Raw genomic sequence first — 17,412 nt, forward strand, 5'->3', positions numbered from 1 at the left:
GCCCACATTTTCTCTCAGTGTGTTCTCTTTCTTTGGAGTTGGAGAGAAAGAGTCTCTTAACCCTGCTCCACCCACACCACTGACTATGGCATCCTGCACAAACATATGAGAGTAGTAAATGGGGCTTTCTTCAAACCTCCGAGGGTCCTTATATTTTCTCCCTGGGTCTTGGGAGTGGTTGGCTCTATAAAGTCACTGGGGATTGGTTTGGCTCCAATCTGACCAAGTCACAGTAGTGAATTGTTGACTGACCTTAGTTTTGTTTGTTTGGTTTTCCCTTTAACTTAAACCAGTGGTTCTCAAGCTTGTTGGCATTTTAGCATTATCAGGGGAGCTTTTAAGAGTACTGATGCCAGGGTCCAGCAGCAGAGATTTTGGTCTGAAGGCTTCGGTGTGGGGCCTGACATCAGGATTTTTAATAACAACATTCTGGTGGTTCTAACATGCAGCAAAGTATGAGAACCATGGCCTGAAACTGTGGTCTGTGTGAGCTTCTCAGTGGAGGTGACCATGATGTCTTGGGCTTCCCAGGTAGCTCAGTTGGTAAAGAATCTGCCTGCAGTGCAGGAGACCTGGGTTTGATCCCTGTAGTGGGAAGATCCCCTACTGGAGGGAATGGCAACCCACTCCAGTATTCTGGCCTGGAGAATTCCAAGGACAGAGGAGCCTGGCAGGCTACAGTCCATGGGGTCACAAAGAATCAGACACGACTAAGTGACTAAGCACAGCACATGGTGTCACATCCAATTTAAAAAGGAATACAACCTTGGATAAAGATCTTGCAGTGAAGTAAGCATCCTCCAAGAGCCCCACATTAACGCTCTGAGCTCCTTCAAACTCTGGTAATTTTCACAAAGTTCAGTGTTCCCATCATTGGGGACTGTGGAGAGAGGATGCATCTCAGGGTTCCTTTTGAGGTACAAATAATGATAATGGAACCTGAATCTTAAGAAAATCTAAGAAAATCCTAAGAAAACCTAGCTGGTCTATAATTGCATGATTTGTTCTTTCCACTAAAATTCTGTGCAAAAATGGTTTTACAGAAATTTTTCCTGAGAGGAAAAGAAATTCAGTTTTGCTTTTTTTAAAGAGGTATTGCAATGGGTATAAGATAATACATATACATACACACATGCACATCCTAAAGCAGAACAAAGACCTGAAATGTTGAAATGGGTGAGAACCAAGTACATTTCTATGTACTCTTTCTCGTACATATTTTCAAGAAGTAAGCTTTTGTTTTTTTGAAAGAGGAAATTACTGGATCTTTTGGAGTTGTGGAGGTGGTTAAAAACCTGTGTGACCCTCATAAGTTCTGATGAACGGTTGCAGGAAGTTTAGTTCATGTAGATTTCATTTAGCAAATTGCCTTTCTTTTATTGTTTTCATTTCCCTGATTTGGTATATTCAAATACTGCTCCATCTGTCAAAGGTCATGGATCCACCCAGGCGTCAGCAAGAATTCCCCTTAGAGGAACCGAGTTATTGATGTCCTCTGCAGGGGGTGCTTTGCCTCTGATGCTGCAAAGTCAATTACTGGAACTAACAACAGAATCACTATTTTATTGTTCTGCAGCCCATGAATACTGCAGCAGCTTCCAGAAATCGGCCTGGGGTCTTCTCAGATCCTGGTAGCCCTCTGTGAGACCTAATACCCATCCTGTTCTGAGTGTGCACCCCAGGAAACCCCAAGATGTGGAGTCTTGTGTGCCTCGCATGTGTCTATTTAAACACTTCAGTATTATCCAAACTCCTATCATGCGGATGCTGACCAGAAGGGTGTAACCAATTAACCATCATGGACTGTGGATTTTAGCATTACTGAATAGATCTGCATTGGCAAATATTTTTTTTTAAAAAGCAAGAATATATACTCAAGTATGAGCCAATACACTGTTTGAGAAGTAGGACTTATTCTTTACAAAACCAGAAAGATTCCATGTAATCTGAAATGCATATTCTTCCCACCTGTGTGTGTGTGTGTGTGTGTGTGTGTGTGTGTGCGCACGCGCCCACGTGCACATTTTCAGTCATGTCTGACTCTTTGCAACCCCATGGACTATAGTCTGCCAGACTCCTCTGTCCATGGAATTTTCCAAGCAAGAATACTGAAGTGGCTTACCGTTTCTTTCTCCAGGAGATCTTCCCAACCCAGGAATGGAACCTGCATCTCTTGCATCTCCTGCATTGACAGGCAAGCTCTTTATTATTTTTATGCTTTTGATATCTTTTAAAGAATAAATGATAGTTCCCCTGATTCACACATAGATGACTGAAAAATTGAATAAGGCATATCACCTAATGGCTTAATTCCATCTTTAATAAAATTAACAATAAAACAGACCAACATTTGTTATTTTAAACACAAATCAGTTTTGTTAAAGATAAAATACCATTTGGAGCAAGGTTTCATAAAATTATACAGTTGGAAAATACTTGAGATATTACTATGTCTGGCCTAGCTTAAAAATCTCTCCTAGTAATGACCTCTGAAGACCTGTACATAAAAAGGAGCAGCCCTGTGGAAGTTCTGAATTCCAGGAGTTAGTTCCAAAGCTATCCAGTGTCACCTGCTCCTAAGTCTCTGTCTTTTTCCCTCCCAAGTCAATACCTTTTACTTGTTTTCTGGCTCATTTTCCTAGAGCTTTAGCTTTATGGATTGACTCTATGCCTTTCAATAGCTTCCAGCCTGAGGCCTCCTTTTCTTGCTTCTGAGCTAATTACTTATCCCTGGAGTTAATTATTTTCTTCATGGTGAGAAAGAAAAGTGCAGCCCCTGACTGCTGTCAGCTTGAAGCTGTCTGGCTCTAACAGCTAGACCATGGAGTTCTGTTGGACGTAAACAATTTCTCCGAATATCAATATCAGACAGTGCCACTCTCTGATCATGGATGGAGAAAGACAAAAGCAAAACCACTGTGTAAACTTGTCTGCACACAGTCAATAACAAGAGCCCTGTCCAAGCCAAAATAGCCAATATTCCCCTTTCTGGGCTGACATGCGTGTCTGCTGCTGTTTTACCAGTTATAGTTTTAGTCTCATTCTGTTACTCCTATCTACCAAAGAAGAGAGAGGCGTTAAGATGATATCCAAGGATAGAATTGTTTCTGTGTTGTGACAGTACTCAAATCAAACCAACACTGTGTTTCCTTGAGCCTTCCTTAACATTACCTATATAAGTTCAGATCTTAATACAAGTGCATCCTAAACCCCTTTCATTAGGTGCTTGACCCATGGTTCTCTTTAAGGTGGTGACTCCCTCATTGCAATGAGCCAATAAACCTAACTCTGTTGAATATAGATGTGTTCTGGTGGTTTTGGGCTAGAGGACATGGGCAACGGACTGTGAAATATTCATTCTCCCTGATTTAGTCATTTGATGACAACAACCCTTTTCAGCTTTTCTGCAAGGAGATCAAACCAGTCAATCCTAAAGGAAATCAGTCCTGAATATTCATCAGAAGGACTGATGCTAAAGCCGAAACTCCAATACTTAGGCCGCGTGATGTGAAGAACTGATTCATTGCAATAGGCCCTGATGCTGGGAAAGACTGAAGGCAGGAGGAGAAAAAGAAAGTAAAGTTGCTTAGTCATGTCTGACTCTGCAACCCCATGGACTGGAGCCTACCAGGAGCCTCTGCCCATGGAATTTTCCAGGCAAGAATACTGGAATGGGTTGCAGGAGAAGGGGATGACAGAGGATGAGATGGTTGGATGGCATTACCGACTTGATGGACATGAGTTTGAGCAAGCTCTGGGACTTGGTAATGGACAGGGAAGCCTGGCGGGCTGCAGTCCATGGGGTTGCAAAGAGGCGGACATGACCGAGCCACTGAACTGAACTGATCCTCTTAGGCATGATCTACAACCCCAGAAAGGCTCTGTAGAATAAGTAGATGTGGGCAGTTCAGTCGCACAGTCGTGTCTGACTCTTTGTGACCCCATGAATCGCAGCACGCCAGGCCTCCCTGTCCATCACCAACTCCCGGAGGTCACTCAGACTCACGTCCATCGAGTCAGTGATGCCATCTCATCCTCTGTCATCCCCTTCTCCTCCTGCCCCCAATCCCTCCCAGCATCAGAGTCTTTTCCAATGAGTCAACTCTTCGCATGAGGTGGCCAAAGTACTGGAGTTTCAATGTTAAATGGAAAAATAAGATATCGATTCTTACTATCCACTATCACAAATGTTGAAAATGTTTGCTTGCAATATGAAAGTAATAAAACTACTTTTATTCTGATAGTGGGGTTCCATTTTTTCTTGCTTTAAACGCCTTGATTTTATTTTTGGGATCATAATAAGCAAGTTATTCTGTCTCTTCAAATGTATATGTTTTAAGAAAGTCTTTACCAGAGTCAGTGTGGCTCTGATATAAATCCAGATGGTAAAATTACAGTGTAATTAAAGAATTCTCTTTCCATGCAGACAATTTAGAGATTAAAAAAAAAAAAAAGGAAATAAAAGGGCTTAAGTGAAGAACAGCTTCGGGGAGAAATCTGTCTCACCAATAACTATTTCTTCAAGAAGAATTAGAGAAGAGAATACTGGGAATATAGTGAGAACATTTTTAAATTTTGTTTCAGTTTTTGCTTTCTGAAGATTTCTTTTTTCAAATTATGTAGTGAGAATAAAACAAAATAAAACCAAAATAAGCAAATTAAAAAACCCCAAAAGCAAAAAGCTCTCTTTGGTTAGCTATTCTATGGCACTAACTGACAGATATTAGCAGAAAAGAAAACTGCAGCTTTGACAAGAGTTAGCAACTAAGTAAGCTCACACCTAAGAAATTAATGCCCTCACCAAAAATACCCTTTCAAAGTTAAAGCTAAAAGTGACTTGTGGGTTGCCATCTGTTGGACAGTGCCCAGCATTTGAAGGTTAAAGTGTTTTCTAGGGAGAGAATGGAAACCAAACTCAATTAAGTGGAGATGGATACCAAATTGAATTTAGTGCTCAAAGGTACATTATTCTTGGAGCTGTATTTCTTTAAAAAGTCAGTGTGGTAGCGCAGGAAGCACTGAACATGCCTGAGAAAGCTGGATGCTAATCATGGTTCTGCCAGTAACTACCTGATGGCTTTAGAGGGGGAAAATCACAACTTTGCTTGTCCTTGTTTGGTTTTCTTTTATTATCTGAAAATTGATGGAATTATGTTAGACTGCCCACCAGTCCATTCTGAAGGAAATCAGCCCTGGAATTTCTTTGGAAGGACTGATGCTGAAGCTGAAACTCCAGTACTTTGGCCCCCTCATGCGAAGAGTTGACTCACTGGAAAAGACTCTGATGCTGGGAGAGATTGGGGGCAGGAGGAGAAGGGGACGACAGAGGATGAGATGGCTGGATGGCATCACTGACTCGATGGACGTGAGTCTGAGAGACCTCCGGGAGTTGGTGATGGACAGGGAGGCCTGGCGCGCTGCAATTCATGGGGTCGCAGAGTCGGACACGACTGAGCGACTGAACTGAACTGAATGAATATATTCCCGTGTTTTCAGATGGTTTGCATTATATGTAATTTCTAAGAAGCAGAATAATATGTTAATGGATCATAAACCTGCTTTGGACATTTAGTTTTTTCCAGTGTTTTAGTTTTTCTGTTGTTTGGTTTAGTTTTTTTTTGTTATTTGGTATTAGACAAGACTTCAGCAAATATTATTGGGCACATTTGCTGTTCTTGAATTCCTTTTCCTTTTTTTAGGTTAATTTTCAGAACTTGGATGGTAGTGTCGCTATTCAGAGACTGGAAGCATCTCTATGGCTCTGGTTATGTATCATATTGCTTACTAAAAGGTTGTAGGCTATTAGCATCATTGAAACCGCATCAGAATTGCATATTATCATCAAAAATATTTGCCCCTTGGTTTTAGAACTGAAAAATAACTTCTGTTTTACTTCATTTTGTATATTTTTTATTACAAGGTAAAATTATCTTTTGTCATGTGTTTGATATTTTTTAACAATATTAATTTTGAATTTTCATGCTTACCTGAGGTAAATAGGTTATTTAACTTTTGCTCTATCTCTGGAATTATGTCTTATAGTAAATTAGGAACCTTATTCTCAGGTTGGGAAAAAATTGAGGAACATAAAACAGAGATGGTGCAGTATTTGTCTACAAGGCACCCGCTAACATCCTTCTTTATGTCCCCAAAGGTCATTTTAAGACCTGTTGTTTAAGATCTATTGCGTTCTCCTTGGGCTTCCTTGGTGACTCAGATGGTAAAGAATCTGCCTGCAATGCACGAGACTGGGGTTCAATTCCTCGGTCAGGAAGATCCTCCAGAGAAGGAAATGGCAACCCACTCCAGTATTCTTGCCTGGAGAATTCCACGGACAGAGGAGCCTTGCAGGCTATTGTCCATGGGGTCGCAAAGAGTCAGACACAACTGAGCAACTAACACACACACATAATAATTTTCTCTCTTTCTGGTTTTCTTTGGCTATAATGTTTATATTCGGCATTTGCCTTCTTTCCGTAAACTGGAAATAATGTATATGTAGTAAAGTGGATTTTCTTTTTATTTAAAAAGAGGCCAAAAGAAAAACTATCTTTCATGAAAGCAAGTAGGAGTAATCTTTTGCTGGGAAAAAAGTTTCACTTACTTGTGGGAAGCCTATATTATATTTTCTACACATTTAGCAACATTTCCTTTTAGTTGATAAGAATATAATGATTATGTTCTTAAAAAACCATTTCTGGTTAATTTGTTATGTTTGGACAATATTCTTCATATTCCAAATGCAAATCAATATTACATGGACAATGGAACGCTATTTATAATTAATACTGGCTGCCACAGAAAAATCTAGATACACTGTCATTATAACAATAGTCTATTTACATGTAGTGTTTCAACTAGATATGTTAAAAATGTAGTCTCACTTTCCACAGTCTCATCCTCCATTTTGTTGATGGTGGAATGGGGAACCTAATCTCAGCAATTAAAGTTGACTTCATGCATTTCTAGTCATTTCTTTCAAATAGTTATCTGAATGTTTAAACTCCCAATCAGAGGCACTTTTCTTCCTTGTAAGAGATCTCCTCTTCTTCCCAGTGGAGCACAGTACTGCTGGGTCTTTGCTCGATTCCTCTGAAAGTTCATTCATTCCCTCTGATCACTGGCATCCTATTCTAGTGCCTGCTGAGTATGACTAGACTCACTTGGTTTGGGGGTATCACATTGGCTCCTGTTGATGAAGGCTACATGACTCATGGATGCTATCAATAATCCCATGTTGGCCCAATCCCATATTGCTGAGATCTCTGGGCTCCTCGATGCTCTACTCAGCCACCGACAACTGTATGGATACCCGTTTCACCTGTGTGTCTTCAGGCTCATATCTTATCTTCTCCAAGAAGCCAGTCTTTATTCAGTTCAGTTCAGTCACTCAGTCATGTCCGACTCTTTGCAACTCCATGGACTGCAGCACACCAGGCCTCTCTGTCCATCACCAACTCCCGGAGTTCATTCAAACTCATATCCTTTGAGTCAGTGATGCCATCCAATCATGTCATCATCTGTCGGCCCCTTCTCCTCCCGCCTTCAATCTTTCCCAGCATCAGGGTCTTTTCCAATGAGTCAGTTCTTCACATCAGGTGGCCAAAATATTGGAGTTTCAGCTTCACCATTAGTCTTTCCAATAAACACTCAGGACTGATCTCCTTTAGGTTAGACTGGATGGATCTCCTTGCAATCTGAGTGACTTTCAAAAGTCCTTTCCAGCAACACAGTTCAAAAGCATCAGTTCTTCAGTGCTCAGCTTTCCTTATGGTCCAGCTCTTGCATCCATACATGACTACTGGAACAACCATATCTTTGACTAGACAGACCTTTGTTGGCAAAGTAATGTCTCTGCTTTTTAATATGCTGTCTAGGTTAGTCATAACTTTTCTTCCAAGGAGGAAGCTTCTTTTAACTTTATAGAGTGTGCAGGGAGCAGGCCCTCTCCTCTGTGGGGATCACTCCATCCAATCTGAGAGCTTCCACTACTTCTGGCCACTGCAAGGTGGGAGGCAGAGCAAAACCCCTTATCTAAGTCTGACCTCTTGCCTCTCTCTTCCTCTCTCTGTTCTTAGGATCTTCTCCCTAGTGCTGAAAGAGCTTCTTATTTTCCCTTCTCTCCCGACAAGAGCTGTCCCTGTATCATAGCCTCCACAGTTCCTAGGGGGTTATGCCATTCTCTTTTTTTAACCACTAACAATGAAATAGTTGTAAGGAGAAGGGAATCAGATTATTGAAAAGGCAAATACATCAGGAGACATGCTCAAAATATCATTCCTACTTTAGAGTTTTAGAATAAGAGCAGAACATACAAGACCTAGTTAAAGGTTAGAACAGAGGGGAGAAATGAAGACATGAATTGCCTTATGTGCATTCTGGAGAAAACAGAAAACTGCCTATAATATTTGAAAAGACACTTAAAGGCTGCTTTTATAATTGTTGATAGGCCCAGTTTGTTTGTTAGTTTATTACTTACTTATTAAACTGAGGCATATCTGACATATTATATTTGCTTCATGTGTACAACATAAAGATTGGAAATTTGTATACACTGCAAAATGATCACTATAATAAATCCAGTTAACATCTATCACCCTACATGGTTACAGTTTTTTGAACTTTTATGATTTATTCTTGTAGTAACTTTTGGATGTGCGATACATGGTAACTATAGTCACCAAGCTGTACATTACATCCTCGAGACTTATTTATTTTATAACTAGAAGTTTGTACCTTTTGACCCTCTTCACCCATTTTGCCCATTCCTTACCCTCCCTCCCCGCTCCGTGCCCCCCACCGCCCCCCACCCCCCGACTCTGGCAATCATCAGTCTTCTCTCTGTATCTGTGAACTGGGTTTTTGTTTTTGTTCTAAATTCCACATATAAGTGAGATCACGTGGTACTTGTCTGTCTTGGTCTGACTTATCTCACTTAGCATAATGCCCTTGTTGTCCATTCATGGTATTACAAATGGAAAGATTTGACCCTTTTTTTGTGTATGTGTGGCTGAATTCATTGTATTTATATAATACATTTTCTTTATCCATTTGCCCATTGATGGACACAGGTTGTTTCCATGTCTAGGCTGTTGTAAATAATGCTGCAACAAATGTGGTGAATGTATCTTTTCAGATTAGTGTTTTCATTTCTTTCTGATAAATACCCAAAAGTGGGATTGTGGGATCATATAGTAGCTCTATTTTTAAATTTTTGAGGAACCGCTATGGCTTTCTTCCATTGTGGCTGCACTGGTTTACATTCCCACCAACACTGCACAAGGGCTCCCTTTTTTCCACATCCTTGGCAACATGTCTTTTTGAAAATGGCCATTCTGACAAGTGTGAGGTGATATCTCATGTGGTTTTGATTTGCACTTCCCTGATGATGAGTGATGTTGATTATCTTTTTATGTGTCTGTTGGCCATCTGTATGTCTTCTTTGGAAAAATGTCTATTTGGATCTTCTGTTCATTTTAAAATTGGATTTTTTTTTTTAACTTTTGAGTTGTATGACTTATTTATGTATATTTTGGCTATTAACCCTTTATTAGATATATGATTTGCAAATACTTTCTCCCATTCAGTAGATTGCCTTTTCATTTGGCCGATGATTTTCCTTTGTTGTGCAGAAGTTTTTAGTTTGATATTGTTTCATTTGTTTGTTCTTTGTTTTTGTTTTAGCTTTTGTTGCCTTTGGATTTGGTGTCAAATCCAAAAAATCATCTCTGAAACCGATATCAAGGATCTTAGTGCCTATCTTTTTTCTTAGGAGTTTAATGATTTCAAGGCTTACATTTAAGTCTTTAAGCCACTTTGAGTTACTTTTAGGTATGGTGTAAGATAATGATCTAGTTTTAATTATTTGCCTGTGGCTATTCAGTTTTCCCAACACCATTTATTAAAGAAACTGTCCCTTTCCCTTGTGTATTCTTGGGTCCTTTGTTGTATATTAATTGATATTTATTTCTGGTCTCTCTATTCCATTGATCTATGTGTTCTGTTTTAGTGCCAGTATCATACTATTTTGATTACTATAGCTGTGCAGTATGGCTTGAAATCAGGGAGTGAGATGCTTCTTGCTTTTTCTTCTTCCTCGGGATTGCTTTGGGCCTTTTATGATATCATAGAAAATTTTAGGATTATTTACTTTATTTCTGTGAAAACTGTCTTTGGAATTTTGATATAATTGCACTGAATATGTATATTGCTTTGGGTAGTATGGGCATTTTAACAATACTAATTCTTCCAATTCATGAATAAGAAGTATTTTTTCCATTTACCTGTGTGTTCTTCAATGTTTTTCATCAATAACTTATAGTTTTTAGTGTACAGGTCTTTTAACTATTTGGTTAAATTTATTTCTAGGCATTTTATTATTTTTAATTCAATTGTAGATGAGGTTGTTTTCTTAATTTCTGTTTCTGGTAGTTCATTATATATGGAAACACCACAGATTTTTGTATACTGATTTTATTTATATCTTGCAACTTTGCTGAATTTCTTTATTACTTCTAAAAGTTGTGTGTGTATAGTCTTTAGGATACTCTCTGTATAATATCTTATCATCTGCAAATACTGACAATTTTACTTCTTCCTTTGCAGTTTGGATGCCTTCTAAAATTTCTTTGTGTCACCTAATTGCTCTGACGAAGACTTCCAATACTGTCTTGAATAAAATTGGTGAGAATGGATATCCTTCTCTTGATTTATTGATCTGAGATGAAAAAGTTTTAGCTTTTACTATTGAGTATAATGTTAGCTCTGGGCTTGTCATATATGGCCTTATTATGTTGAGTATGTCCTTCCTATATTCATTTTACTGAGAGTTTTTATCATAATAGATGTTGATATTTGTCATATACTTTTTCTGCAGCTTCTAGGATGATCATATGATTTTTATCTTTTATTTTGTTAATGTGGCAAATCACATTTATCAATGTTAAACCATCCTTGGATTCCTGAAATAAATATTACTTGATCATGGTGTGTGATCCTTTTAACTCATTGTTGTTGGTTTCCTAATACTTTGAAAGGATTTTTATATCTGTGTTCATCAAGGATATTGATACAGGCCTGTCTCACGGACTCATTCACACACATGTGCAAATACAAACACACGTGGCATATGTTGTTCTATAAAACTAGGATGACATGGCTGCATTGTTACTATAACCAGCACATTGTTCTGAGTTTTAAAAAAATTGGTATTTGCGTCCTATTACACACTTACTCCATGTTTCAAGTCCAGTCATGTAACTGATTTTCCCAGTTTCTCCTGGCTTGCAAGTAATTTGAAAAGTAATCATATGATGTATTTGGGGAGATACCATCAGTACCACTGTTGCTTACAAGATGCTTCCTATATAGCAGGCAGCTCTAAACCTTGTAATTTATTACCTCAGGTACCTTTCCAATAAACTTATGGGGTAGAGCTATGGTCTGAATATTTGTGTTCTCTCCCAAATTCACATATTGAAACCCTAATCCCCAGAGGATTTCAATGCTGTGAAGAGGTGTGGCCTTTGGGATGATTAGGTCATGAGAGTGCAGCTCTCATGGATGGAATTAGTGCCCTTACAAAAGAGACACATAGAACTCTCTCACCCCTTCCACCTTGTGAGGGCACAGCAGGAAGGCCTTGGCTCTGTACTAACAAGGAGACTTCACCAGAACAAAATCACGTTTCACCTTGATCTTGAAGTTTCTAGCCTTCAGGACTGTGAGAAATAAATATTTATTGTTTATTAGCTACCCAGACTGCAGCATTTTGTTAAAGCAGAATGAACTAAGACTGGCATGTAATAGTCCATGGCCAGAGATTTTTTGAGTGGCAATTTCTTGGCTATTCAGAAACTCTGTGAGTCTGGTGCAGGCTAAGCACCTAGAGAAGTTTATAGAAAGGGAAGCCATAAAACTTTATGTCAGCTCCCATTGGAACTTTGGCTCTAAGCTGCTTTTTGCCTGCCCCAGAACACACACAAGTGGTGCAAGGCAGGGCTGACACCATTTGTGTCCATGTGGAGACTCCTCCTGCTATAATGAGTGCTGTTTTTCATGAATAATGTAGGAATTCTGTTTAAGTGGCAGATATTTAGGACTGGTACTTTTGCTTATGGCAAATCCTTGAGTTTGAAACAGAACCATCCGTGGTTTGAGAAGGATAAAGGGAACTGTTCACATATAGAGATGAGAACTGTCCTCCATCACTATGATGCCAGATATGATCCATTCTGCAAAAATGCATCTTCCTTTTGATGATAAATCACAGAATGATCAAAATGTTTCCTCTTGGTTCTCACACAAATGAATATCTTCCCCAATTTAAAATATAAACTCTTCCTAAGAATGGGTTACATCATATTAAGGAGTGATTCTCGATATCCTTCATAGCACTCAACACTTGGGCAGCAACTCAAAATATTTGTTGAATAAATGAATTAAAAAATCCTTCCTTCTCATGTTAGAATTTATTGCTCTTAGCTTTTATACTGATGCTTTGTAGCCTTTTCCACCATGCTTTCCAAGAGTTTAGAGTTTGTGTGTCTGAATATTCTGAATAACTCAGTTTCTTGAGGACAGGGACTTGTGTCTTATTAATTTCTGTCCTTATTCACTCAAGGCTAGCACTTTGTCTAGTGACAAGCACAGAGCAGAGCCATATCTGTTGAGATGAGATAAAATCCAAGGCATACAGATTGGATACTTTGGCTGGCTTTCAGAGAAATCATCCAGTGTAGGAAGAGAAAAAATAAACAGAGAGCAAGGGTTACACTCCTCAAGAGCGATATTGAGAAGTAAAATCTAAGTCTGCATTACATTTTGAGAAAATTGCCAAGACAGATGGGCCACAAGCACGTTGCTCAAGGTCTGTGTCATTCCTGGGTGAAACTTTCAGAGGCTGTCCTAGCTTAGAGTGGTCCCCGCCTTCTCCAGTGCCTGTTATTATATTAGCTTATTTTGTTTAGTATTGGTTTCCTGCCCTATGCTATTAAATATAACTTAAAATTTTATGTTTTACCCTTCCAACTTATTCAGGAACTCTTTGATGGGGATTATTCCTTAGGCTTTCTTTGTCTTCCTTTTTTGCAGTACTGTGAGCCAGGTTAGCCTCTTCCCTAAAATCCTTCTCTCACTGTGGGATGAGGCTGTAGGTGGTTTACAGCAAGCTCCAGGGAAACTCCTCATCCTCCAGCTCGCCTTCCCTATCATTCTGCTTGGTGCCTCTGGCTTCTGTATTGTTACTCTCTGGTTTATTCCTGCCTTCGTTTTTGCTTCAGGCTGATAATTTAGTTCCATGTGTGCTATGCATGCCAAGTCCCTTCGGTCCTGTCGGACTCTTTGGGACTGTATGGACTGTAGCCCGCCAGGCTCCTCCGTCCATGGGATTCTCCAGGCAAGAATACTGGAGTGGGTTTCCGTGCCCTTCTCTAGGGGATCGTCCCAACCCAGGGATTGAACCCACAGTCCCTTATGTCTCCTGCATTAACCCTGATATCTCAGTTGGTAAAGAATCCACCTGTAATGGGGGAGAGTACAGTTGGATACCTGGGTTGGGAAGATTCCCTGGAGAAGAGATAGGCTACCCACTCTAGTGTTCTTGGGCTTCCCTTGTGACTCAGCTGGTAGAGAATCCGCCTGCAATGTGGGAGTCCTGGGTTTGATCCCTGGGTTGGGAAGATCCCCTGGAGAAGGGAAAGGGGATCTTTTTACCTGTACCCCCTCCAGCATTCTGGCCCGGAGAATTCCATGGACAGTCCATGGGGACACAAAGAGTTTGACACAACTGATCGACTTTCACTTCAATTTTTACTTTCTTTACCACTAGCACCACCTGGGAATCTCACAGTTCCTTAGCCTGCTCATTTCTTGACTCCAGCCTTGCCCTGAGTTCTTTGAATTCCTCTTTCCTAAAACTCTCATCACAGGTCTGCCCCACTTCTTCTCCCCTTTTTTTTCTATGCAGTCCAACTCTGATGGCTTTGTCCAACTCCTTGGGCCCTGGCTTGACCTGGTGGACTGTTTGTGCAAAGCAAAATCCTGAGTAAATATTTGTTAACTGATGAAAGTTTCTCTCCATGGCACTATCTCCAACTACAAGAGCTGTTATTATTACTATTTTTAAATCAGAGGAAAGTCAATATCTTTAAAAAGATTAGTGTATATTAGGTTATTTGATTCAGTCTGAATGTTAGAACATGCATTACTAATACTTATATATGGATGCAATCTTCTGTTTCTGTTAGGTCCACACAATTTCTGTCCTTTATTCAGTCCATCTTTGCATGAAATGTTCCCTTGGTAGCTCTAATTTTCTTGAAGAGATCTCTAGTCTTTCCCATTCTATTGTTTTGCTCTATTTCTTTGCATTGATCACCGAGGAAGTCTTTCTTATCTCTCTTTGCTATTCTTTGGAACTCTGCATTTAAATGGATATATCTTTCCTTTTCTCCTTTGCCTTTCACTGCTCTTCTTTTCACCGCTATTTGTAAGGCCTCCTCAGACAACCATTTTGCCTTTTTTCATTTTTTTTCTTGGGATGGTCTTGATCCCTGCATCCTGTACAATGTCATGAACTTCCATCCATAGTTCTTCAGGCACTCTATCAGATCTAATCCCTTGATTCTATTTGTTACTTCCACTGTATAATCATAAGGGATGTGATTTATGTCTTATCTGAATGGTCTAGTGGTGTTCCCTACTTTCTTCAATTTTAGTCTGAATTTGGCAATAAAGAATTCATAATCTGAGCCACAGTCAGCTCCTGGTCTTGTTTTTGCTGACTGTATAGAGCTTCCCCATCTTTTGCTGCAAAGAATATAATCAACCTGATTTCGGTGTTGACCATCTGATGATGTCCATGTGTAAAGTCCTCCCTTGTGTTGTTGGAAGAGGGTGTTTTCTATGACCAGTGTGTTCTCTTAGCAAATCTCTATTAGCCTCTGCCCTGCTTCATTCTGTACTACAAGTCCAAATTTGCCTGTTACTCCATGTATTTCTTGACTTCCTACTTTTGCATTCCAAACCCCTATAATGAATGGTGTTCATTTTGGGGTGTTAGTTCTATAAGGTATTGTATGTCTTCATAGAACCATTCAAAAGAAGATATTAAAAAGAGGTGGCAAGAATAAACAGATGAACAATTCAAAAAAGATCTTAATGACCCAGATAATCAGGATGGTATGATCACTCACCTAGAGCCAGACATCCTGGAATGTGAAGTCAAGTGGGCCTTAGGAAGCAGCAGTATGAACAAAGCTAGTAGAGGTGATGGAATTCCAGTGGAGCCATTTCAAATCTAAAAGATGATGCTGTGAAAGTGCTGCATTAAATATGCCAGCAAATTTGGAAAACTCAGCAGTGGCCACAGGACTGGAAAAGGTCAGTTTTCATTTCAGTCCCAAAGAAAGGCAATGACAAAGAATATTCAAACTACTGCACAATTGTACTCATCTCACACACTAGCAAAGTAATGCTCAAAATTCTCCAAGCCAGGCTTCAGCAATACGCTAACTGTAAACATCCAGATGTTCAAGCTGGATTTAGAAAAGGCAGAGGAACAAGAGATCCTCTGCCAACATCCACTGAATCATTGCAAAAGCAAGACAGTTCCAGAAAAACATCAGTTTCTGCTTTATTGACTACACCAAAGACTCTGAGTGTATGTATCACAACAAACTGTGTAAAATTCTTCAAGAGATGGGAATACCAGACCACGTGACCTGCCTCCTGAGAAATCTGTATGCAGGTCAGGAAGCAATAGTTAGAACTTGACATGGAACAACAGACTGGTTCCAAATCAGGAAAGAAATATGTCAAGGCTGTATATTGTCACCCTGCTTATTTAACTTATATGCAGAGTACATCATGAGAAATGTCAGCACAAGCTGGAATCAAGATAGCTGGGAGGAATATCAATAACATTAGATATGCAGATGACACCACCTTATGGCAGAAAGTAAAGAACTAAAGAGCCTCTTGATGAAAGTGAAAGAAGAGAGTGAAAAAGTTGGCTTAAAGTTCAAGTTTCAGAAAACTAAAATCATGGCATCTGGTCCCATCACTTCATGGCAAATAGATGGGGAAGCAATGGAAACAGTGAAAGACTTTATTATTATTATTATTATTTTTTGGCTCTAAAATCTCAGCAGATGATGACTGCAGCCATGAAATTAAAAGACACCTGCTCTTTGAAAGAAAAATTATGACCAACCTAGTCAGCATATTTGGAGAAGGCAACGGCAACCCACTCCAGTACTCTTGCCTGGTAAATCCCATGGACAGAGGAACCTGGTAGGCCACAGTTCATGGTGTCACTAGGAGTTGGACACGACTGAGCAACTTCACTTTCACTTTCCACTTTCATGCATTGGAGAAGGAAATGGCAACCCACTCCAGTGTTCTTGCCTGGAGAATCCCAGGGATGGGGGAGCCTGGTGGGCTGCCGTCTATGGGGTCGCACAGAGTTGCACACGACTGAAGTGACTTAACAGCAGCAGCAGCAGCAGCAGCAGACAGCATATTAGAAAGCAGAGACATTAGTTTGCCAACATAAGTCTGTCTAGTCAAGGCTATGGTTTTTCCAGTAGTCATGTATGGATGTGAGAGTTGGACTACAAAGAAAGCTGAGCGCTGAGAATTGATACTTTTGAACTGTGGTGTTGGAGAAGACTCTTGAGAGTCCCTTGGACTGCAAGGAGATCCAACCAATCCATCCTAAAGGAAATCAGTCCTGAATATTCATTGGAAGGTCTGATACTGAAACTGAAACTCCAGTACTTTGGCTACCTGATGCGAAGAACTCATTCATTTGAAAAGACCCTGATGCTGGGAAAGATTGAAGGCGGGAGAAGGGGACGACAGAGGATGATAGACAGAGGTGGCTGGATAGCACCACCGTCTCAGTGGACATGTGTTTGAGTGAACTCCAGGAGTTGGTGATGGATAGGGAGGCCTGGTGTGCTGCCGTCCATGGGGCTGCTTACATGACTGAGCAACTAAACCGACTGATGGATACAATATTTTGCTGCTTTATTAAATGTGACGTGGAAAATAAATGTACAAAGTCAGCTGGTTGATGCTAGTATCTTGGACAAGTCATTTGTCTCTCTGATCTTGATTCCTCTTCGTAAGATAAGAACAGAAATAGAGATTGTAAGTGTGGCATAAAGTTTTGAGAGGCTCAACTGATTTAACATTTGTGAAAAAATAAAGAAATGAAGTATTATTCATGTATAAATTGTAGCATTATTACTATAACATGTGACTTCAACTCTAGCCAAGTGCTCTAAAAGGAAAATTTACTGCTTGCACAAGAGATATTAAAACTGAATGCAGTGATTTTTGTTTTTATTTTTACAAACACCTACAACTGTTAAAAAACCAAAATCCTGAATAAGTTTATGCTAGTCC

Source organism: Capricornis sumatraensis, chromosome 3 (genome assembly GCF_032405125.1).
Source record: "Capricornis sumatraensis isolate serow.1 chromosome 3, serow.2, whole genome shotgun sequence".
Classification (NCBI taxonomy): Eukaryota; Metazoa; Chordata; class Mammalia; order Artiodactyla; family Bovidae; genus Capricornis; species Capricornis sumatraensis.